The 26162-nt window shown below is 44.3% G+C and overlaps 1 protein-coding gene across 1 annotated transcript in view; it reads left to right on the forward strand.

Moving 5' to 3' along the window:
- The window catches only part of LOC139826344 (uncharacterized), a 166046-nt gene extending 145691 nt beyond the window's left edge, over window positions 1–20355 (forward strand). The window contains exon 2 of the mRNA XM_071801639.1: window positions 20342–20355. The gene's annotated coding sequence lies outside the window, so the exon portion shown is untranslated. The remainder of the gene's footprint in view (window positions 1–20341) is intronic.
- The last annotated feature ends 5807 nt before the right edge of the window (window positions 20356–26162 follow it).

Raw genomic sequence — 26162 nt, forward strand, 5'->3', positions numbered from 1 at the left:
TTGATGTCATCAGCAAACTTGCTGATAGTGCACTCTATTCCCTCATCTAAGTCATTGATGAATATATTGAATAGCACTGGTCCTAGTACTGACCTTTGAGGCACTCCACTAGATACAGACCTCCAAGTAGACTCTGTCCCATTGACCATGACTCTCTGGCTTCTTTCCTTCAGCCAGTTTACAGTCCACCTCACTATCCGATTGTCCAGACCACACTTCCTCAGTTTATCTGCGAGGATGCTGTGGGAGATGGTGTCAAATGCCTTACTGCAGTCAAGACAGACCACAATCACTGCTTTACCATCATCTATCCACCTGGTTATATCCTCATAAAAGGCTATGAAGTTGGTTAAGCATGACTTCCCCTTGGTGAAGCCAAGTTGACTGCCCCTAATGACCCTCTTATCCTTGATATGCATTGAGATGGCACCAAGGATAAGTTGTTCCATCATCTTTCCAGGGATGGAGGTGAGACTGACTGCTCTGTAGTTACCCGGGTCCTCCTTCTTGCCCTTTTTGAAGACTGCAGTGACATTTGCTTTCCTGCAGTCCTCAGGCACCTCTCCCGTTTCCCAAGACTTGACAAAGATGATGGAGAGTGACCTAGCAATGATTTCAGCCAGCTCCCTCAGCACCCACAGGTGCATCCCATCTGGACCCATGGATTTATGAATATCCAGATTGCTTAATTGGACCCTAACCCAGTCCTCATGAACCAAGGCAGACTCCTCCATTGTCCGGCCTTCCTCTGGGACCTCAGGGGTATGGGACTCCTCAGGACAGCCTCTGGCAATGTAGACAGAGACAAAGTAGGCATTCAGTAACTCTGTCTTCTCTCTATCTTCTGTCACCAGGGCACACACCCCATTCAGCAGTGGGCCTACCTTGCCTCTGGTGTTAGTTTTATCTGCCATGTATTTGCAGAAGCTCTTCCTCTTGTCCTTGACCACTCTCACCAGGTTTAATTCTAAGGATGCCTTAGATAAAAGACCTGTGGAACATGGAAAGCATATGTTGAGAAAAGCTGTCTGAGTTATTCCTGCTTTGGGCAAAGGCAAACCCATTTGTGGGATTGTTTTTGACAAGGACCTGGATATACTTGGTGGTTGATGCTGAAGGATGGTGAAGTCCGATGTGTACCTCCAGAAGTTTTGATTCTAGGTGAGAATACTCAGTTTTAAACTGTATGATGTCAATTGCTGCATGATACTAACAGTGCTCAGTAAGTGTCTTTCAGGTTGATGCAATGGTGATGATGAACCCTGAACTAGCTTCATCAAGTGGCATCCAGTAACTTCTCCAAAACTGACATCTCTGACCTGCAATTCGTGGGCATGAACTGTACCAGATTACACACCATCTCTCCTGCCTAGAGAGATTGATGTGACAGGCAGGGACCCACAGTCATGAACTAAATGAACTTAACAAACTTTTTGTGTAGGAAGATGAATCATGAGCTAGTGATATTTGTATTTATGTGTGTATATATACAATTGAAGATAGGTAAAAAGCAGTAATGGTTTGGGTATGATGTAAATGGTATGGAATAAGGGGTTGAATGTCCTGGTTTTGTTTAACACAAGACCAGTTCTCTTTTACTGAATTTTCCTTTCAGCTAAGTTGTTCTAAGTAACTGCACTTTTCTGAATTTGACTGTATGTTTTTTCAGACAGGACCCTACCAGTTCTGCCTGTGATCCAAGTCCTAGTTCCAGGCCCTGCATCCATGAATCCAGTTCCAGGACTTCCGGGTAGCTGCCCTGCAGCCACTGGAGCAACACCAGCTCCACCGCAGACAACACTGTGGTACACTGGGAAATTCAAGATTGGTTTTGTATATTTTGTAATATTTTCTCTATTTTTTAGTAGCATTAGTAATGCATTTTTAAACTTTTCCAACTTGTAAGTCGCTCTCCCTTTTCCTTCTATTACCTTTCCTTAGTGGGGAGAGTGGGGGGTTAACAGAGAGCATTTGCCAGTTTATTGTCATCCTGCAATAAATGGTGACAGTGGTGGAGCTGGAGGGGAAGTGGGGGGCATGGGGAGAGAAGGGTTTGTGAGGGGATCTGTGAAAGGTGTCACCAAGTTGTGCCATGATAAAGAAAGAGCAATGGTGGGTACACAGCAGACATGTCCGCTGGAAAGGACCAGCTTGTCACATTCCTGGGGATGAGTTTGCAGAGAGCAGGCTGCTGCTCTGTGTGGTTTTGCAGCACCTGGATGAACAACAAATCCCAAGGGATTGTCTTTGTGCTTCCCAACCCTTGGAGTATCCCAAGAGACTCATATGAACTTGTGTGCTGAGCCCACATGGATGGAGGCCCAAGGAAATGAGCTCCAGTTTGTGGGAGGTCAGCCTGGCCACTGCCACCAGTACCTGTGTCCTCTTGCTTGAAGAACAAGCAAGGCACAGGGTATGAGGATGAGACTTTCAGGGTTTATCAGACCCCAACTGGCCCCAGGGCCAAGCTGTCCTGGCACAACTGACAGGGTGGTGAAGTGTAGCAGGGGGAGGGAGTCCCTGGCCTTGACATTGCTACCAGAGAAGTAGTGATGTGGGACTGTGGCAGGGAGCAGGAGGACAATGAGCCTGCGAGTGGAGTGCTAGCAGCAGCATGAACAGAAATACAACTTCTTGGGTTCTTGTGCAGCAAAAATATATATCTTGTTTCTATTTACTTTTTTAAACTTCTTAAATACATTGTAGATTGTCTACAAATCTGCAAAAAGCACCATTTTAGGTCTAAAGCAATTCTCTGCCTACTCCTTGTGGTTGACTCCTTCTCTTGGTTTTAGTCTGTCTCCAGGGTACTGCTTAGCTTCAGTCACTTAGCTTCAGTCACTTTGATGAGTGGGTAAGACAGGAAGCAAATACCTTTGTTACAAAACCACATATGGGCTTTCAACAGAGAGAGGCAGCAGGAGTGCTGGAGGTGGTTTTCCACAGCTAGCCTGGGATGCTGAGCTGCAGCATGACAGAGATGATAATTCAGTAAATGAGGGCTCTAATGGAGGCAAGCAGTGTCTTCCAATTAAAAGAAACAACCATCACCAAGAGGGGCTTTACTTCCTCTGAAACCACCTCACGGCTGCTGTGGGTCTTGTGGCTCCTGGAGCACCACGGTGGTGGATGCCAGATGCTCTGTGCCTTAGAGCTGGGGATCACAGGGATGAAAATGTGGAACACATTTGCCTGGGGTGGAAGCTGCCCCACTGAGTCCCGACTGTGAGTTGTGGGGAACTGCTGTCAGCATGGAGGTGGGCATGTGATCCTGTGAAGTGGGGATCCACTTCACTGGAGGGAGGTTGGTGGCAGTGTGGATCCTACCTCTTCATGGGCCCCCTTCCCACCAAGAGGAGCAGGTGCTGGTGGGGATCTGCTGGAGCAGCTGTTTAGCTGCAGTGGAGATGGGTAGAATCCCACCTCTGGGTGGGAAGAGGAGCGAGGGGCTCAGCTGTACACACCTTAATCACTTCAAGAGCCATGGTGTTCCCAGGGTCATGTTTACTCAGCACCAATGAAGCTGTTTGTCAGGGAGGAAGACTGCAGTGCTAATGGCACCTCTTAGCATTGTCCATTTTATTATTTTTTCCCTTTAGGCATGCTGCAGGGTCCCAAGAGTGGCTGGTGGTCTGAGTTTGGATACTGTAAATCCACATTTTTTTTCTCCCTCCCTGAGTTGCTAGGTGCTTCTGCAGACTGCTTTTTTGCTGAGGGAACTGCAGGTTTTTTTAGTTGCTGAGAGTTTTTTCTGGTTGCTGAGTTGGTGTTGGCAGGGAGAAGCACCCTTAGAAAGTGAGAATTTATCTTCCTTCTAAGCACCTTTCATTCATAGCTGCATTCAGCCCATGATAGGGGTGCTCAGGAGTGAGGAAGGTCTCTGTGCTTGTCTCCGTGCCAGCAAACAGCAAAACACTGGAGTGACCCAATCATACAGGGTGAATGGATTCAGCTCTGCAGAGGTGGAAAGAAGCAGCTACTCATCTCTGGCTGGCTGAATTCTTGTCATCCCAATTGTGGCACCAGCGGTGCTGGAGTCAGGGCCCCTCTGGGCAAATCTAGGGAGCACCAGGACTCCCATGAGGGTTTGTTTATTTATTTGTTTGTTTGTTTGCTTTCCAGTCTTGTTTTCTCAGCTTGGTTTGCAGTGCTCTGCCTATGTGCTACAGGGACAGTCAGGCCATGTCCTGGCTTTTCTTGGACATCAAGCTTGGATCTGGAGACTGAAGGCTAGTGGCACTGATTTTTTTGCCTCCTTAGTAGAGGGAAGGATGTGCTGGGATGGGGAAGTTGGGCAGCATTCAAATGTTTTTTAAGAGATGTTATGCCTTGAAAATGGTTGCTCTATTTCCTTGCTTTATGTTTGCGGGGTGGGGGGGGAAACATCCCAGTCTTGCCCTTCGGTAGGACAGGAGGGTCACTTATGTCCATCTCTATTAATACATGATGGCACATGGTTGACAAACACTGGTCCTTGGCCAGAGGGGCATCCTCTTTGCTGTGGAGTGTCTGTGACAGCCCTGCTGTGATGTGCTTCAACTTTGGTTGAGTGACTGTGACCACTCACAAAAGTTAGATCAGCTTAACCTCAAACAAATGTAAAAACTGAAAGTCTTGAGATCGGTGGAAGTATTAAGGCTGCCTTTTAGCTGGGGATGCTACTCAAAGTTGCTGGTGAGCTGTCACTCTATTGTTCTTGCAACAAAACACTATTGGAGGGAGCCGAGAGCTGCAGAGGTTCTGGAGCCACAGCCAAAATTGCATTTAACCAGCTCTCGTGGTTTAGCCCCAGCCGCCGCACACCCTCCAGCTGACCACTAGAACTACATGCCACTCGTTCACCCTTCCCCCACCCCCGGTAGGATGGGGAGGAAAATCAAGAAACAAAAGGCAAAATTTGTGCGTTTGGATAAGAACAGTTTCATGGAACAGCATTTACAGTGCTTGTAAAAGATAATTTCCCTTGAATCCCAATGCCATAAGCCAGGTATTTAATGTTGCTTGAAGGGAACATGTCTAACGCATGCAAGGCATCACAAGCAATAGTAAACAATCAGTAGGCTAAATCTTAAAATCATTTACCCAGACTTTACTGGAGTAAAAATTGACAAAGTGCTGAGTAAGTTACTCAAGACTTCAGCCCTGTGCTGAGGGCAGGAGAAGTGATTAACTGATTTACTGATGATGCATTTCACTATGAATCTAGTCTGTCACGCAAAAATGATCATTTGAGCATAAATCTTAGGCTGCTGTGAGCAGATAACTTCTCATACAGCAGAATCGAGCAAAAAGATTTCAGATGAATGGCTCATTTGGTGAAAAATAGTTTAGGATCAACAGGAATAACTTGTGTTTCTGTGTTGCACTTGGCGAATAGCCTCAGCTGAAGAAAGTGAAAGCCCAGTTGTGAAAAAGATCAAGCACTGGGTTTTGACATGATGTTTGGATTTTCTTTGAAACTGATTTTAGGTTTGCTTCCAAAATCAAAAAGCCAGCCAAGTTTCAGAGAGCCCTCTGAAACCCTTTTTCCTCACCCTCCATGCCTGTCTTCTGCAGCAAAATGTGGTTCTTAAACCTGGCACTTGCTGCGAACCTCTATTTAGTTTTTTTTTTTTTTTTTTTACTTCACCCAGTGATGTGAAGGCTCAGGTGCTGGTAGGATTTTGTTCAGTGCTGATAAGTTGGGGGTTGGGATGCATAAGGCTGTGGAGGCACAGCTCTCACGCCCTTGGTTTGCTCCTGTGCTGGGGGACTGCGCTTCTCCTGCCTCACTGGACCCATGGGAGGCTTGGGGATGGACATTGCATCCAACAACAGCTCATCCTCCATGCAAGGTTAGGCAAAGCATTATCTGTTTCCGCAACAAAAGAGTGCGTTGTGGTGATTAGGAATGACACATACCAGGACGCAGACAGAAATTCACGCAGAGGAAGAGATCTTGTTCAGGAAGGAGCACAGAGCCTGGCCAAGCCGAGAGCTGACCTAGGCCTAGGCTGCCTTCTTTATTCACCGTTGACAATTTACAGGATTTACAGGTACGGGCCTGGACTAAGATGTTTACAAAAGGTGTTTTTCCACTAATTGTTATTAAAAACACACTAAACTCATGTGATGTTTGTCTCACTTTTTCTTCCACTCATTCACAAACCAGGCCCAAGGACATTCACACATCCCATGCACTTGGGGGCGGTTATCCGGCCCGAGATACCATTCTCACGAGTCTGGGCTATAACTTTTTACAATTATGAGAAACGTACTTCAAAGTAATCTGTCCAAGGCCCTTTATATATTATTATGTTGGTATTATGTCTTTGACTGTCCAGATGGTCATGTTAGTATTGATCTTCCTTTATCATCCAGGTGGCTGGAACTGCACATCTTGCTTTCTCACATTTTACTTTCCACCCTTTGGAGATGTCCTATGGAGTAACCTTCACCCCAAAGCCTCAGCAGCTGGGCATGGCTTGCTTGCCCCCATGGTTCTTAAATCACAGAATCATAGAATGTCTTAAGTTGCAAGGGACCCACAAGGATCATTGAATCCAACTCCTGTCCTTGCATATGACAACCCCAAAATTCACACCATGTTTCTGAGGGTGTTGTCAAATTGCTTCTTGAATACTGTCAGACTTGGCACCATGACTACCTCCCTGGGAAGCCTGTTCCAGTGCTCCACCACCCTCTGGGTGAAGAACCTATTCCTAATATCCAATCTGAACTTCCCCTGGCACATCTTACTGAAATTGTAAAATCAGCTCATTGAAGAAACTTTGAAAACCAGGATTTAAGGTTTCAAAGCAAGCATGCTATTATTGGCATGCCAGCACCCCCGGTTATTGCTTCACCTAGTGAGAGCCCTGAACAGTTCCCAGACAGGTTATATTCACACAGATCATACATATTAATTATATTTCCAAGAAATCCTTTGTATATGCATTACATTCCTTTGTTATTCGGCTTGTAACCTGTTTGCGCTGGTGTCGCCACCTTATCTTCTGAGAACAAGGGCATTGTCTCCTACCCTTCTCCTGCTTATTTTAACAAATACCATTCTTTTGACTTAATGCCTAATAAGTGCCTAAAATCTAATATCTGTGAACCTTATTCTTATTAACTTATTAACTAAAATCTATGACCCTTATTCATATAGTCTTATTTTAATACTAATTGCTGATGTTAGGTATCACTGCCGCTTCCCTGCCCAGCAAGAGGTACAAGCTCCACTAAGGCTGGCATCTGGTGGGATCCCTGTTAGTGCAAGCAGAAGTAGGGAAGGGGAGGGATGGGGGAGAGGGTACATGCTCCCTGGGACCAGGAGAAATGCTGGGTGCCCCAAATTGCTATGCCTCTGAGCACTTTTCTTCATGTCACCAGCCCTGGGTGATGCACAAGGCACCTTCAACCTCCCTGGGTCCCCCCTGAGAGCTGTCCCCCACCCTCCCCCTGCAGACCCTCCTCACTGAGCTCTCCAGCAGGTGCCAGCAGAATGCTCCCAGGGAGGGCAAGAGCAGTTGTGGGAAGTGGATCCCCTCTCCCTGAGCACTGCACAGCAAATCTGTCCCCCTCAGAGACCTGCCTGACCCTGGACAACTTCCTGTGCTACAAGCACCTGGTACACAAGCAGCAGTTCAAGTGTTCCATGGCCGCGGCCCAGGAGGAGTGGGCAGCTCTGAAATTCTCTGCCTTAGACCCTGACAAGAAGGGGCATGTCAAGTGGCACAATGTCCTCTCCCATGAGTCCATCCAGGTGCTGCAGAAACTATGACGGCAGGTACAGTCCTGGCACCCAGGGCCAGTTCCAACAGCTGGCACCCACAGTCACAGCACCTGGGGCCAGTTCCCACAGCTGGCACGCATGGCAATGGCACCCAGGGCCAGCATCCGTGGCTGTGACACACAGGGATGGCTACCACAGCTGGAACCTGTGGCCATGGCACCCAGAGAGGTAGACCCCCACAATGTTGGGCACGGGAGTGGGGGTTTCCCCACATCCCAGCCCCCTGACATGGTGTGAGCCCCTTCCTCTCTCTGCTTCCCCAGAATGCCCTGCTGTAACTGCTGACAGTCAAGGAGTGAATGTGGGCACCGGTGCCTTCCTGGTTCTTGACCAGTGATGGTTTCATTAGGGAGGGTGAGTGCCACCAGGCTTGGCACACCTGGTTCCACAATGGAGTGACAGGAGCCAGTGACGTGGCTCCCACAGGAAGCCATGCACAGTCCCCTGCGTGGGCTCCCATGAGTGGCCCAGGCCACATGCATCCTCCTGGGAGAGGAACATATTGGTTACACAACAATTTTACCACTACACAGGTTCACTGAGGAGGAGTCTCAGGCTGGGCCTGGGTCTTCCCTCCTAGGGGTGTGATTTTTAGTATTAAAATGAGCGTATAATGAACAAAGTTCATCTAAAGGACACTTTATCCAACAGTCTTGAGATATATGTTAAACAAGACTCAACTAATTGTGCAGGTTCCAGAATGTCAATACTGCAAGGACAGTAGTCCCTATAGTTCCTGATAGGGGGGTTCTCCAAATCACTCTTTGTTAAAGGAGCAGACTGACCTAAAACTGGGAGGATTTACATATCTTTAGGTTAGCAATTGCTGATAGGATTCATTCTTTTAAGTGATAAAGACTACAACATGGGTCCTTTCCATGGGGTGCAGTCCTTCATAGAATTCATAGAATTAATAGAATGTCCTGAGTTGGAAGGGACCCACAAGGATCATCAAGTCCAACTCCTGTCCCTGCATATGACAACTCCACAGTTCACATCATGTGTCTGAGGGTGTTGTCCAGTCTCTTCTTGAATACTGTCAGGCTTGGGGCTGTGACTACCTCCCTGGGGAACGGTATTGTGGAAGACAATCAGTCACAGTGAAAAACATATTCTCGGCCTTGTAACCACCTGGAAACTGATAATTACTACAGTGAAGCAATTAAAACCTGAAAAGACTGTTATGAACATTAGTGACTCAAAACTTAAACTTGAACTTTGTGACAATATAGGGCAGAAATTATGGGATTAAGTCAGCAATGGAGATAAAGAAGCTAAATCATTAGTAACTACATGGAAGCTTATAATTAGTACTTTAAAAGATCTTAAGGCTGAACGGTCTGCCGGAATTTTTGCAGCGTTGCAGCCTGATAAGTATCCTGAAAGTCCCTATGAAGTTTACCCGGTTCGTGTCTTTGATACCCTCCCTATTCCATCCCCTGCTGTGCTTTCGGCACCCCCGATAGCTCAGCACTCCGGGGCGGGGGGAGGAAAAATGCTGAGCGGGTGGCCTCCTGTACCATTGCCCAACCCTGGTGAGAACAACAAGTCTAGAGGATTGGAGTCAGACAACTTGCCCAAAGAACCTGTGAAAGCTGAGAATAATGCTAAAATAATAAACAAGTGTACTATCAGTCCTTTTACCAATTTGTATCTGCCTTTACTGCCTTTTAACCCTCCAACTTCCACGAGAGAGCAGAAGGAGTCACTGGATAAGAACTGGACAAAAGAACTGTGTGACAGATTAGATCAGCTAATACTGAGTGAATCCAACAGTCAGCAATGCAGTCATGCTGATGATAACAGGAAAGGGGGTGCTCCTGAGGACTCAGGTTATACAAATAATTATGATGCTAGAAAGTATTGGTGAGAATGTGCACTGTTCCGAACCCCCCTGTTACCAACGATTCTCCAGCACCATTCAAGTCTGTGTTATCTGATGACTCGGATTAGGATGGGGGTTTGCAGCTTTTTTTTTTTTTGAAAAGTTAAAAGGAAAATGAGTATATGTACGTGTTGCCTTGAGATCAGATAAAAACCATGAAAGACTCAAGCAAAATTAGACCTGTGCAATATAACAGCTATGGATCATTTAGGACAGAATGATGGGGATTCATTGAAAGGGTCGGGTATCCCCTAACTCTTGGAAGATATATTAATTGACACACCACAATTACAGGCACTATTAGTTTCTGAAATCCTGAGGCAGTCAGCAGACCTTGCATATCAAGCTATGACAGAGGTGCCTGAAACCAACAAAGCAGTCAAATTGTTTATAACTATTAATCAGGGTCCCAATGAGAATTACATGCAATTTATTGACCATCTTCAAGAGGCTATCAATAAGCAGGTTGAAAACTTAGAAGCTAAGGAAGCACTGGTGTTGAAATGCTCACAGCTCGGTTACAGTTACCTGCCTTATAAGAATATACCATAAATCTACATCAACTTTAAGAATAGAGTTTGGTTACTGAATGCAAGAATTCCATGGTTACAAGGTTGGTTGCTATCTTAATGTTAATCCAACTGTAACAGATCCAGCGATATCCAGGGTAGAGCTAGCGAAGGCCCATCCTGACCTGTTCCATAAGGGAACATAGAAGGAAACATCTTGTAAAGTTGATTCTGTTACTAACACATCCAGTAAATAATCACTCACCAAAATGAAGAGGTGAGGCACTCTCAGTGCCAAGAAGTCTCCTTAGATGGTGTTCCTGTCTAAGGAAAGGACTCCAGTTTACAGAACCGCAGCTCCGAGAAGACCACTCAAAGGGGGTCTTTGGCGGGAACCCTGTTTTATAGACTAGCCAGATGTGGCTGTGGGCATTACAACATAGTCCAGAAGATTTACAGCTAGTCTGGGCATCTCTTCTGTTAAGGACCCTGTCAATTGACTGAGAGTCCCACCCCTCCTGCCCCATCAGTTGGTAAAGGTGAAGTCACCCTGCCCCGAGGCAGGTGAGGATGTGACTGACAGCACCTTGGTACCACCATAGGTGTGTACTTTGAGACAGGCACAGTGGGGCACAAAAGGTGCTAAAGAGCCATCAACCTCCTCATTGAAGGCTCCAGATTTCAGAGGAACGTGCGACTGCCACACAATACACTCGGCAACCACAGTCATCTGACAGACTACTTTGGAGTGGTGGTGCAGTCACCTCTGCCTCCAAAGGCAAAAGGGGGCATTCTGTTGGTGAGTTTGAATGCCCACTGTGGATCATCATACCTTATGTGTCGTTTATGTGTCATTTTCCTGTTATACATTATCATTACAAATCAACCTACAATAGAATAGAATAATGCAAATTACAACAATTACAGTTATTAACAAATATTGGAGAAAGCTGGTCAGCCATCCTAATAAGGAAAACAAATGCATTGAAAGTTTTTCCGCCAGTTAGTCCCCAGTCCAAATAATGTAAATCTGTATCATTCTGATATGCTAGTGCCTCTTCCTTTGGTCTCTTCTGTTTCTTTGTTGCCCTCTGCTGCAGGGACAGACACTGTAACTCTGGCATTAGGTCCTGCTGTTAGTAACAGAATCAGTTTTACAAAATGTTCCTGAAAGAATGAATCGGTTTTGGAAACTGTCCCTGAAAGGATGTTCAAGCATATCGTGTTTTACCTAATAAGCGATTTGAGTATACTCTTATCAACCTAGCTTTTATCTTACCCAAATACGCATAGAATGAGAAGTATATACAGTATCTCTGGAGGTTGAGCAAGTCAGCAGTTATCTAACTATAGAAGTAGTATGCATGTGCAGTACCCAAAGGTGAAAAGGACAGAAGCGATGAAGACTACTTACTTCATCCTGAAGACCCCCTGAAAGACCACCAGAGGACACTGCGCATGATCAAAGTAGTTCCAAGGTGTTGCAATCGATATTGCAATAAATATTGAGTAACTATTACATATCCTAATGAATATATGAATATGTATGTGAATGGACTGTATAAATACTGTGTAACTTAAACTGACTGTTGAAGCCAGCTTTGGGTGCGAACCCCTGGTTTCCCAGTGCTGGAATAAAGCACCGCATATAACTACGCCCGTGGTTATGTGTTCTGATTGCTAACATTTTGGTGACCCAGATGGGACCTCGCGAGCACTGCTGAGGCAGATCGCATCTCGATCCTGCTCCAGCTAGCACCGAGGTATTCTTGGGGAGTGCATCGGACGCGACCGACCCTCCGCTGTTCACAACGGACCTCTGACTGGTAAGAAGGTGCTTTATCTGGATTATTGGGTACCCATCTGGTCTGGTAGCCTGCTGGTCAGACGCGGCGAAAGTCACGCTCGGTTGGGCAGGGAGCTCCCGGGGTATCGCCTAGGCGGCCGTCCGTCAGACAGAGGGAAACCTCTGCAGGTTTGGCATCGGGTCTGGTTATTTGTGCTGCAGGTTCGGCACCTGGTCTGGTTATTTGTGCTGCTCAGCACCTGGTCTGCAGCTCTGGTGATTTGATCTGTATTTACTGTTGAAACTGGTGATTTGATCCGTATTAACTGTTGTTCTGGTAAAGTTATCTGTGTGTTATCTTTCTGTGTTGATATGTGCGATACAAAGATGTCACCATTAGATTGCTTGTTGAAACATTGGAAGGAGGCTGGATTTGGACAATCAATGCATAAAAAGAAGTTAATCGAATATTGTACCCACTGGTGGCCCCAGTAATTAATGAGATTTTGTCAGAGGGAAGGTAAATGGGATGAGGTTTTGTGTGTGATAGCCATTACTTTTCTTTCTAGCATGCTAGCTTTATTCCAGCATCCAGACTTGTGCAACTCTGTGATAGGCTGTGTCTCATCTCGGTGTACTAAATTTGGCTCTTTTATATGCACACCGGATAAAGAATACTGTTTTTGGGATACAGTTGTAGCACACCAGATGGGACACTGATAAAAGCCTTGCCCAGTCCAGCTTGCTGCAGCGGCGGGGGGGCGGGTGCCGATGGGGCTCCAGTGCACACTGACCTGTTTTGTCAGGGAGACCCAAGCGGTGCCTCCACCCAGTTGACCAGTGAGCGGTTCAAAGGTGCAATGCTAAAATTGAGATATTGGCTTGAAGAAGTGTAATTGTGATCTGTTCACATATTTGAACTTGGTATTTGGTTTGCGTGTCTGAGCTCAGTATTTTAGTTTGTATGTTTATGTTTGGTACCAAAAGAATTTGTTTGGGGAGATAATTACAAAATGAGAACCGGTTCCATTACTAAAGTACCACCTTGCTCCCCCTTCAGATGCATCTGTATACATGAGAGTAAATTAGTGGGGGAAGTGATCTGAATGTGAAATTCTGAGTTAGCTGTATTGCAGTTAGTGTTGTTCTGTGGATTTGGATCTAAAATTAATGTAAGGGATTGATGCTTAATATGCTGTTTATTGACATCTGTAAGAAATTACAAAAGGTAGGAGCTGAGGGACATAACTATTGCTCAGCTAATTGAAATTGCATATAAAGTTTATAGTTGCAGGAATTAAACGAAGAGAGAAAAAGGGCAAGAGGAGCCCAAGCCTATGCCTGGCAGCTCCCCCTCGATAAGCTGCGGAGAGAAAAAGGAAAAAAAAAAAAAAAAAAGGGTGAAAAGCTGACTGCCTGTTAGCCTGTTAAAGCGGTGGAAAAGGGGGAGGAGAGCGGTGGCTGCTGCAGCTCCTCTCCCTCCGGGCTCGCCGCCCGCGGGGAAAAGGGGGGGGGCAGTTGCCGCCTGGCCCGTTCCTGCTGGGCTGCTCGGGTGTGTGTAACGTGCACAGAGTACGCGGATTTCCCCTTAGATATCCACCTTCTGACCCAGGTTCAGAAGTAGGAATTCGGCCAGTAATAGAGAAATTCCTGCAAATGGGGTTATTAAAGGAATGTGAGTCCAGTTATAACACCCCTATGTTGCCTGACCGCAAGCCAGATGGGTCATATTGGGTGGTTCAGGACTTATGAGCTATAAACAAGATAGCTGAGGACCTCTACCCAGTGGTAGCAGACCCATACACCCTTCTGAGAGTATTAACACCTAATTTGACTTGGTTTATCGTTTTAGATTTAAAAGATGCTTTCTTTTGCCTCCCTCTCCAAGAAGCTAGCCAGACAATATGTGCATTTGAATGAGAAAACCCTAAAAATAAATGTAAAACCCAGCTCACATGGACGGTGTTGCCACAAAGATTCACGAATATCCCGACAATATTTGGAAATCAGCTTGCTAAAGATTTTGAATCCTGGGAAGCCTCGTCTGATGAGGGACAGATGCTACAATATGTGGATGACGTTTTAATTGCTACTAGAACCAAGGAGACGTGCATGACCTGGACCCTATGGACCAGAAACAGCTGCAATGGAATAAGGAAGCCACATGAGCCTTTAAAGAACTTAAAAAGGCTTCGATGTCAGCCTCTGCTCTAGGACTCCCAGATGTGAGTAAACCATTTTTCCTATTCTCTCATGAGAAACAGGGAATAGCCTTGGGTATATTGATACAGGATCTTGGCCCATATCGACGAGCAGTGGCCTATTTCTCCAAACAGTTAGACGCAATTGCAAAGGGGTGGTCTGGATGCCTGCGGGCAGTTGCTGCAGGGATACTGAATATACAGGAGGCCTGGAGATTTACCATGGATCAGAAAATGACTGTGCTAGTATCCCACACAGTGTCTAACAAGATGATGTAGAAATTATCGTCACTAACATTGTCAACCCAGCTTCTTTCCTCAGTGGTAACACTGGAGAACCAGTTCATCATGACTGCCTGGAGACCATTGAAGCAACATAATACAATCGACTAGATCTAAAAGACATTCCTATTGAAAACTCTGAAAACGGAAGCAGTTAACCGTGAAGGTTGTGCATGTGCACAGAGCAATTTGGAAAGAAAAGGGACTTTTGAACTCTCAAGGAAAATATATCAAATGCGTGGAGGAGATATTGAAACTACCGGAAGCAGTTCAACTTCCTAAGAAAATAGCAACCATGCATATTAAGGCACACCAGAAAGTGAGCTCGGAATCAGAAAAGGCTGGCGGACAGAGAGGCAAAACAAACGGCTAAGCAAAAGGTAAAAACAGAAAGTGCTCTAGTCCTTGGCGGACAGAGAGGCAAAACAAACGGCTAAGCAAAAGGTAAAAACAGAAAGTGCTCTAGTCCTTGGCGGGCAGGTCTCTTTAAAAGGTAAGCCAGAGTATACTAAAGAGAATCGAAACTCATCATAGATTTAGAGGAATCATATAATAAGGAAGGGTGGGTTCACTCCCCCCCCCACCAGGGAAAACTTATTGTCCCCTTTCATCTAGTTTGGCCTTGAGTAAGGGAAGAACATAGGAAAGGATTTTGGGGAGTAGAACCACTATGCAAACATTTGATTAGGGAAACAGGAGCTAGAAATTTGTATATCACTGTAGAACAGGTGACAGCAGTGTGATCTTTGCCTCCAGACTAATCCCAAAAATATGCCCAAGCTTGAAATGGGTCAAATGGGGAAGGGGAATGGGCCTGGACCACAATGGCAAATTGAGTTTTCAGAACTCCCAGGAAAAGGGGGGGCACCAACATTTGTTGGTATTAACTGACGTTTTTTCAGGTTGGCCAGAAGCATTCCCTACCAGGACAGCAAAAGTTTAGGAGGTGACTAGAACATTGATCCATGAAATAACACCAAGGTTTGGAGTTCCAGCTGTTATATCCTCTGATAGAGGGCCACATTTTAATTATGTATATGTGAAGTCTTTTGCAGAGAACTTTGGAACCATAATAGGAAGGTCCGTTTCAAGACCTCCTGATATCCTTCACTGCTACCAATATTAAAGAACAGAGTGTAGAAAGAGAAATCAAATTTCGTGTTGCTCCTGTTGTTCCTAGGAAGTGAAGGCCAAGAGTTGGGAAACGATAAGAAGTCGCCATGCTAACGGCAAAAATAGGAAAGGCGGGGACACTACCCTTGCTGCCGAGAAGATGACGAACTCAGCTGCCAGCTGCAACCTGGTAGGTCAGAGAGGCAGAGGGTGTAGAAACCTGGACCTGATCCTCTTGTTAGGAGTGGTGACTTATTGTTCCCAACTTAGCCTGGCTAATCCCTGTACCAAGTGCTACGAGCATGTGAGAATAGGAAGACTAACCCAGTATGTTCTAAATTATCACGCTCATATTAACTCTGAATGTTATGATAGAACGAAATTGGAGAAGTGTGAAATCCAAGGGCAGAAATTATGGGTAACAACTAACCCAGGGAAAGGTGGACTCGGTGTAGGCTCTGTCTCCTGCCCTAGGGGAGAACAGAATATCTGTTTTACACAAGCTGGTATGTGGGGCTATTCAGATGGAGGGGGAGTGCAAGATCAGTATAAGGAGGAGATAGTTAAGAGTGCCACTCAGGAATTAAAAAGAAAGCAAGAGAAAACAGAAATTGGTACAGAAAAGTAGATATTAAAGAGATACCTTTGTCCATTGTCAAGGTGGCAGTGATTACAGGTTGCATTTGTCAAAAACAATTAGACTCACAGGCAGCCTCTAAAATTGGCATTGATAAAGACAAAATTGACTGTAAAGGAGTTATAGGCAGTATGGGACATTTATTTTGGGCCTTAAGTGATGGGACCTGGACTACACATTTGCCAATGGGAGGACCAATTAGAGAAATTACTTTGGGGTTGCCAACACTATGTCCCATTTGGAAAAGGTCACCTTTGAAAAATAGGCAAGAACTGCTACAGGTCAGACATAAATGAGAAATAAATGAGGTTGATGTGTGGTATGAACCATCAAGCAGTGTTAAATTTGGCCGGGCACTAGAATCTTTCTTTCAAACCAATTGCAGCCTATAGGAATAGAGAAATGATTGATAAATTGATTGGGCAAATGGATTGATTGGCCAGAATAACTAAGAAAGGTTTTCAGGATCTTAATACACAATTACAAGCTACAACTAAGATGACCTTGCAGAATAGAATGGCACTCGACATAATGTTATTGAAAGAAAATGGTGTCTGTGGATATTTGAAAGACAGAATCGATCACTGCTGCATCCATATTCCAGACATAACTTCAGAGGTTGAGAAAGACATTTCCCAGCTGACCCAAACAGAAGCGGAGCTGCAAAAAGAAAGACAAGATGCAGAACAGAGCTGGATAGGAGCTCTGTTGAATAAATTTGATTTAAATTTGGGAGGATGGGTACATTCACTACTAGAAAGTGAAGTTGTACTTGCAATTGTGATTGTTGTTCTTTGTTTATTGTATGTGGGTATTAAGCGTGTAATTAGTCAAACAAATACTAGGAATAATCGCATTTTCAGTGTCCTGAGTAGGAATTATACAAATCCTATATTTGATAACCCTCCAGCTTATGAAGAGGCGTGACTCGAACTATCACACCTGAAGGGAATTACCAATCCATCGTAGTAAATGAATCAATAATCGAAGAAATTGATTGAGGTGAAAATGCATTGTCTAAGAATAGAAAAGCATTTTCAAAGGGGGGAAATGTTAGTAACAGAATCAGTTTTGCAAAATGTTCCTGAAAGGATGAATCAGTTTTGTAAACTGTCCCTGAAAGGATGTTCAAGCATATCGTGTTTTACCTAATAAGGGATTTGAGTGTACTCTTTTCTTATCAACCTAGCTTTTATCTTACCCAAATACGCATAGAATGAGAAGAAGTATATACAGTATCTCTGGAGGTTGAGCAAGTCAGCAGTTATCTAACTATAGAAGTAGTATACATGTGCAGTACCCAAAGGTGAAAAGGACAGAAGCGATGAAGACTACTTACTTCATCCCGAAGACCCCCTAAAAGACCACCAGAGGACACTGCGCATGATCAAAGTAGTTCCAAGGTGTTGCAATCGATATTGCAATAAATGTTGAGTAACTATTACATATCCTAATGAATATATGAATATGTATTTGAATGGACTGTATAAATACTGTGTAACTTAAACTGACTGTTGAAGCCAGCTTTGGGTGCGAACCCCTGGTTTCCCAGTGCTGGAATAAAGCACCGCATATAACTACGCCCATGGTTATGTGTTCTGATTGCTAACACTGTGTCGTGTTTGTCCAACTCATAGTCAGGTTTGATGTATTTTGCAGGAACACACTTCAGTCCTGTTGGAATAAGAACACACATATCCCCTTCCCCGGGTGATTAACTCTACAGGCCCTTGCCACTGACTGTTGTATAGGGGATCCTGGTACAAAACCTTTGAGATAGTGAATCTGGAACACGGAAGTGTTTTTCCACTGCTTTGATAGAGGAGGGAGGCATAGTATGATTCAAAAAATTTAAAGTATATGTTGCATTGTCTAACTGTTCTTGAGGCATCATATTCCCCCTTTTTTGTTTTAATAACATCTGTTTCAGTGTGGAATGTGCTCGTTCAATGATAGCCTGTCCAGTGGGAGAATGTGGAACTGCTCTTCCCACAGAGAGCAGTCTTCACACTGCCAGGCAGAGGAGGAATTATTTAGGCTGGAACGCAAGGGCTGGAAGGGGATGGGTGGACGAAATGTGGAGGCTGGGTGGGACACCAGGTACTGGGCTGGGGAGGAACAGCACAAGAGCTGGAGGACTGGGATCTGCCAGCTCACTTTCAGGGACAAAACACTTCTAGTCAAGGGTGTGTCCTGCCTTGGCCCCAACCCCACAGCCACGTGCTGGTTCAGAGACCTGCCTTTAGCACTGCAGGACAGCAAGCATCTCCCATCTGTGGAAAAACACCCAGCAGCTGCCTTCACAGGGCAGGCCCCCAGGCATGCCCTGCCAGAACACACAGATAGTATATGCAGGATCTATTTCTGCTCGTCTCAAGGCCATGCTGCTCCCATGCTGGGGTCAGCCCCATGTCTGTGGATGGGCTGCACCATGCTGCTCCAGGCCAGTGGTGGGACCAGTTGCTGAAGGATAGACAAGAGCTGGCCTTGCAAGAATTCACCACAGTGCCCACAAGGTGAATTTTTCACGGCTTGGAGAGGAAGGTGGAAAAGTGACCCCAATATGTGGCATCTTTCCTAAGACCCAGCCCAGCACAGCTGTGCTCTCATGTAAGCATCTGGTGCACAACAAAAATCAAAGGCAGGAAAAGGAGATGCTGAGACTCAGCAGCTCAGCATCCTCTGGGGTCAATCTCTTCTTCCAGGAAGGAAGGGAACCTCACCACATGAGCTGCTAACAGGTACCAAACATAACTCCCTGGATCACCTCATGCTTTAGGGGCTGACAGGAAGATGGAGAAGAGCAAATCAAGCACACAGAGCCACGACTCCTACCGATACTTCAGCTGGGCCACCCTGCCTCACTGATCTGCAAGTTGCAACTCTTCTCCCCATTCTGCAAAGATTTTTGCAACATAGCTGGGGCATGAACATCCTAACCCAGCAGGCACATGAAGTTGTGAGAGCCTGCTCTGTGCAATGGGGAGCAGAGCTGGGAAACCTGCATGCCCTCTGGACCTTCCAGCCCAGGAAGATGTTTGCAAGGAGACCATCATTTCTAACCCAGAAAACCCTCAGAACTTGCAACCAGGAGTGCCTCAAGGGTCTCTGGCTCACTTTAATGGTGCAGAATTGAAATGTGTGTGTTACAGTCAGGAAGTGGGGATGGGGCTAGGTATGAGCCCCATCAGTCAAACATCTGTAAGCTATAAGAGCAGGATCACAGTCCAGGTGCAGGAAAGGAAATTAAGGAAGGGGATACAACCCAGCACCTGCCACTGTGATTTCATGTGTTCAACAAGCTGGCTTCTTTATTTGATGACTTTATAAATCCAGTTGCTAAAACATGACCACAAACATACCAGGATGCTGTCAGGTCATCCCTCCAGCATTGAGGAGCACTGAGCAATGTAAGGGGATTCTGTGATTCTGTGGGAGTGCCAGCTCTGGGGACCATCACTCGTCACACCAGCTCCCATGGGCAAATTATTGAAACTAATTATCAAGGATACACTTATAGAGAATAAAGTTACATACACATCTTCAGCATATAAGGCAGCTGTGTGATGGGGAAGGAATCTGCTCTGTATGGTTTCACCCTCCCCACCTAGCCTGCATTCTTAGATGGTAGTGCATAGGGGGAGCCCAGTGTGCTGGCAACTAAGGAATATGGCGGAGTGCAGCGGTGTGAAGATACCGCAATACCGCAGCCAGGCTGTCGTGGTTTAATCCGAGTTAGCAATACAACCACGATACCCACTCACTCACCCCCTCCCCCATCCCCCACCCCAATAGGGGAGAGAATCAAAAGGGAAGGAAGAAACTTGTATTGAGATAAACACAGTTTAATAAAATAACAAAATACTAATACACTACTAGTATATATATAAAAAAAATACAAATAAAAGATAGATACTCAAGGCAATTCCTCATGAACACGCTGAGCAGCCAGTCCCAGCAAGACAGACGACAGACCTGGTCCCAAAGATGATCCCAGAGAGATAAAAGAGAGGAAAATGGCAGAAAGGCCAGAGGCCTCTGCAAAACAGCAAAAGCCGGAATAAACATCCTGGACCAAAACTCCCCTGACTTGATAGCAAGAGCAAACAAGAGCAGGGATGCCCCAGAGAGCAAGAGATAGAGAGCCGGAGAGATCGGAAGAGCAAAATCTGGAAGGCACTGACTTCTTAAATATGGAGCATGACGCTAATGGGGTGGAATATTCTCGTTGATCAGTCTGGATGTCAGCCAAGCTCTGCCCCATTCGTGCCCCCCTTCCTCCATACCTCACACCTGTGGGCAGAGCACTCAAAGTGTCCTTGGCTCTCAGACTAGAGCAATTAAAAACATTAACTCTCTGCTGGGGTGTTATCTTCTTGTTCTCAAACTAAGTCCAAATAATGAGTGTGCTAGCTATGGAAAAGAAAGGTTTCTAACTGCATGAAGAAAATTAACCCATTTTGAGTCAAACCAGCACCCTGTGCAAAAAGGCAAGTACAGGAACCAGATGGTATAGTTGCTGTCAATTTTAAAATATAAGGTATAGCTACTGTCAAGTAAAAAGGATAAACATTCAATTCTGTCCAAAATGCTAGTTACTGAGCCAGAAATTTGTCCAGTGGATGAACTTTGCTAATTATAATCTCATTATAATACCACAACACACCTCCATCTCAATAGATATCCCTATTTGAACAACCACAGTGAAGTTTTTACCTTAGAAATCTAAGTGAGAGTTTTTACACCAATCACTAACAAAGGTATGTATAATTAGAACCACTTAAGCTCCACCTAAACATAGAAAATAGTGTAAAATATCCTAACAATAGGGGAAAGTTTGGGAAAACACCATCACAAAGAAGTCAAGGGAACAGTATAAAAAGAATTCTGGGACCAGTCGATGAGCTTATCCACCCAAAGGGACACTTTTGGGTAAGATTTGTACATATAGTTATACCAAGTGTTTCCCTGGGACGCTTAGATTTCAGCTTGTATTTGTAATCACATTAGTAGCGCTATATAGTCATCTTAGAAATTATATATATTTGGTACCAATACTTATTTCTTGCAACTAATGTGTGCATTTTACAACTAAAGTGTATTTACCAACTGAAGTGTGTTTTTGCAGACTGACACCATAAAATCAGCTAATTGAAGAAACTTCGAAAACCAGAGTTTAAGGTTTTAAAAACAAGCATCCCTTTATTGGTGTGCCATCACTGACAGGGATCGTTCTGCCTAGTGGGGGCCACGAAAAATTCCCAGATACAGGTTATATCCACACAGATCATACATATCCATTACATTTCCAAGAAATGCTTTGCATATGCATTATATTCCTTTGTTCTTTGGCTCGTAACCTGCTTGTGCTGGTGTCGCCACGTTATCTTCTGAGAGCAAGGGCATAGTCTCCTAACCTTCTCCTGATTATCTTAACAAATACCATTCTTGTGAACTAATGCCTACTAAGTCCCTGAAATCTAACATCTGTAAACCTTGTTCTTATTAACTTAGTAAATGCCTAAAATCTATGACCCTTATTTGTATTAACTTATTACTAATTGCTGATTTTAGGTATCATCAATCCCACCTCTTTTTTTGAGGGTTTGTAGCCATTAGGCTTCAACCCATATTAAAAAACAAGTTTATAATAAGGAACATTCAGCTAAAGGGCACTTCATCAAACAGTCTTGAGATATGTGTTAAAGCAAGACTCAACTAATTGTGCGTGCTTCAAAATGTCTAAGCTGCAAGGTCAATAGTGTCTACGGTTTGTGATTAAGTGTTTTGCAAACCATTATTATCTTTGTGTGAGCACTAAAACTGAAAGGATTTATATACCTTCAGATTAGCAATTGCAGACAGGATTCACTCATTCTTTTAAGTGATGACAATAATTCATCTATACATATATATATCAAATAAGTCTCACGTTTTTAAAATCTTTTAGTGACTGCAGCACAACACTTAATCACACACTGCAACATAACATAGAAACATACAAATATAACAATTGCTAATACAATAATGACAATTTCTTAATCTACATCTGTAAATCAAGAATCCAGGAGACTAATCATGTCCAAACTTCTTGAAATTTGTAAAAGTTATTGCTTTTCTGTACCTCATGCAAGACTATAGTATGTTTCCAAATCTCCTCTAACTCAGACATGATTCTTTTAGATTGATGAACCTTCAAATGAAGTGTTTTCCCAAGATATATTAATAGAGAGGGGTATTCCTAATATACAAAGCCCTTTATTTGAATTATCTCGGTAATATATGCATACTCAGCAATTGGTCTTGCCAGCTATCTGCATAGCTTTCTGGATCATCATAAATTGTACATTTTGGGTCCATGGATTCTCCTGATTTAACAGTGAATGTGCTATACCATATAACAAGCAAAGACTTATGTAACTGTAATACATGTTTAAACAAATACCTACAAAGAAAACAGGCTAATATTAATGCTACAATGAATATTAACAAACCTCCTTGAATACAATCAAATTCTGTGTAAGATTCTATTTCAGTCCAAGTGCAGCTCATTATGTTTTCATAAGTTTGAGTGTTAAAGGAGTGATCTCTTCTGACTTCTACCCAGTCTGTTATTTTCTTTAATCTAGTGTGGTTAATTCAGAAATTGACTCCCTTAAGTTTCACAGCTGTGTTAGTTACCAACAGTAACATACAGGATCCTTTCCAGAGCTCTTTCTAAGGTTCATCCTCCCAGGTCCAAAGATAGACTTTATCTCCAAGTCACAAGGGAGGCACAGGCACATGCAATGCCACAGGTGATTTCTCCTGGATATACCTATGTAATTATGAGAAAGTTTTTTCCCAAAGATAACATATATTCAGTGAGCATTTTTCCTATCAAGTTTACTGAACAGGGTTGCATACACATATGCAGATGCATCGCAATAAGAGGAGAGGTCAAATGCATTTGCAAAGAGCAAGTTTTATTTTAGTTACCTCTCTACTGGGGATCTCCGAAGCCACACCTAAGCTCCCAGGCAGAGGTAACACAAACGGGGACGCAGGCACTGCAGCAGTTCAGCTCTGTTAAGATCACTGGGTCTGCTGAGCTCGCCTGTGTTTCAAGGCTTCAGGCAGGTGCAGCCTCCTGCTCTTTCTCACAACAAAGCAGAAATCTCAGGCATAGTGATAAGTTGTCTGAAGTTTCTCACAGGCCTATGTTATCTAACACAGGTTCTACTCATCAAGTATACAAGGTCAGTAAAACAATTAGTGTGATGTATGTGCTTTATCTACAGACAGCTGCAAGTCACTTGAGCCTATTTACATTAAACCAACCTCCTCTTCAATATTCCACTATATTCCCATACATTCCACCCCCTCACTCACATGGCTTGCTTCTGCTGGGGCCGACAAAGCCAGTTGTTCATTTGGGCCTGTGAGGTGTAGCACAGAGCAATTTACAGGGGCACACAATAAACACATACAGAATAAGTAAAAAACATATTTCTACAATAATGCATAATTTCCACAATAATCAGGTGTCTCATTTATCTTGTCAAGGAATTAAATGAGTCATTCAGCCAGGCATTATCAGTAGATTGTTTCACTTGCTGCATTAGATCCAAAGATGTGAGATGTTGTCTTCCATGCTGGCTAGTTCATCACCTATGCTAAAGCAACACGTGACTTCAAAATCAAAGCAGCATTTGAAGCCACTACCTACTCAGAGAAAACAACAATAAGAAACACTGATTATTTAATAACATTAATTAATTGACACAGTCTCCCACAGCATCCTTACAGCTAAACTGAGGGAGTGCAGTCTGGATGATCGGGTAGTGAGGTGGACTGTGAACTGGCTGAAGGAAAGAAGCCAGAGAGTCATGGTCAATGGGGCAGAGTCCAGTTGGAGGTCTGTATCTAGTGGAGTGCCTCAGGGGTCAATACTGGGGCCGGTATTATTCAATATATTCATCAGTGATTTGGATGAGGGAATAGAGTGTACTATCAGCAATTTTTCTGACACCAAGCTGGGAGGAGTGGCTGACACGCCAGAAGGCTGTGCTGCCATCCACCGAGACCTAAACAAGCTGGAGAGTAGGGCAGGGAAAAATGTAATGAAATTTAACAAGGGAAAGTGTAGAGTATTTCATCCAGGCAGGAACAACCCCAGGTTCCAGTATAAGTTGGGGAATGACCTATTAGAGAGCAGTGTAGGGGAAAGGGACCTGGGGGTCCTGGTGGACAGCAGGATGACCATGAGCCAGCACTGTGCCCTTGTGGCCAGGAAGGCCAACGACATCCTGGGGTGTATTAGAAGGGGGGTGGTTAGTAGGTCGAGAGAAGTTCTCCTCCCCCTCTACTCTGCCCTGGTGAGACCACGTCTGGAATATTGTGTCCGGTTCTGGGCCCCTCAGTTCAAGAAGGACAGGGAACTGCTGGAGAGAGTCCAGCAGAGAGCTACAAAGATGATTAAGGCAGTGGAGCATCTCCCGTATGAGGAAAGGCTGAGGGAACTGGGTCTCTTTAGTTTGGAGAAGAGGAGACTGAGGGGTGACCTCATTAATGTTTACAAATATATAAAGGGTGAGTGTCACGAGGATGGAGCCAGGCTCTTCTCGGTGACAACCAATGGTAGGACAAGGGGTAATGGGTTCAAACTGGAACGCAAGAGGTTCCACTTAAATTTGAGAAGAAACTTCTTCTCAGTGAGGGTGACAGAACACTGGAACAGTCTGCCCAGGGAGGTTGTGGAGTCTCCTACTCTGCAGACATTCAATACCCACCTGGAGACATTCCTGTGTAACCTCATCTAAGTGTTCCTGCTCTGGCAGGGGGATTGGACTAGATGATCTTTTGAGGTCCCTTCCAATCCCTAACATTCTGTGATTCTGTGATTCTTTGCTAAAACCCCTTGGCATAGCACAATTCTGTAATACAGCTACAAGGGTTGTCATGCTAGTGAAACAAATTGTTAAGAGGTCTGCAGCTATTAATTTCTCCTGAACATTCAAGGCAAATGATTAGGATACAACAGAGACTGAACAAATCTAAGTTTACCAGAAAAAATCTAAGTTAATCAACAGTAGTGTTGTCACCTTCCAGTAATACATATGCTGTTGCTCCAGCTCATTCAGCTGGTATCACTCTGCGTTTAACAACCTGGTGTGAGTTAACTGCCCACACAGACTAGAAAGTTGTCGCCTGCACTTTTTCAAATTGGACTTCAGTTAGATGTTGGGTCTGTGACACCAATAACATTGTTCCAGTGCTGTCTCCTCTAGAAAAAACACAAGTGTTCATTGAAAATATCTGAAATACAAGAACTCGAGAACCTGATATTAGCAAAGGATGTAACATAAGAGGAGAAGTCAGGGTACAAAACCATACAGCATTCTCTGGAGTCATATGAATTTTTACATCTAGATCAATAGGTTGCAGTCCCATTTCACAGTCCATTGGTGTGAATAAGTCCATTTCCCCTGTAGTTAGTCCTGACACTGTATCCACAGCAGTGTATACATATTGCCACCCCCTAGACGGGGGTAGGGGGCTGATATAATCAACCTGACAGGTATTCAAGGCCCACTGGGCCTGTTTTACTTTTCCCATGGTCTTAAATGTAACTGTGTACAAGTAGCACAATGATGTGTGCATGTTTTACAAGTATATAACAGCAAAGGGGTTTGATTGTGAGCAATGTCCCATGCATGCGCAGTATAAGCTGATTCATGTTCACAAGCTATATGCACATTTAGAGCTTGAGCATACAGCTCGACAGAGGTTGCATTATCTGCTTCCTTACTGTTTTGAAACTCAAGTGAATCAACTTTATTGTGCTCTGCTATTAACCCTTCATAAGAGGAATCCTCTTCCACAGAAGATGTGGGGATGAAAGTTCTCCAATGCCCTAAAAATCCTGAAAAGGCATGTAATTGTTTTATAGCAGTTGGTACGGAAAACTGCTGGACTGTGTGCTGTACCTTA

The sequence above is a fragment of the Patagioenas fasciata genome, chromosome W, assembly GCF_037038585.1.
Source record: "Patagioenas fasciata isolate bPatFas1 chromosome W, bPatFas1.hap1, whole genome shotgun sequence".
In the NCBI taxonomy this organism is placed as follows: domain Eukaryota; kingdom Metazoa; phylum Chordata; class Aves; order Columbiformes; family Columbidae; genus Patagioenas; species Patagioenas fasciata.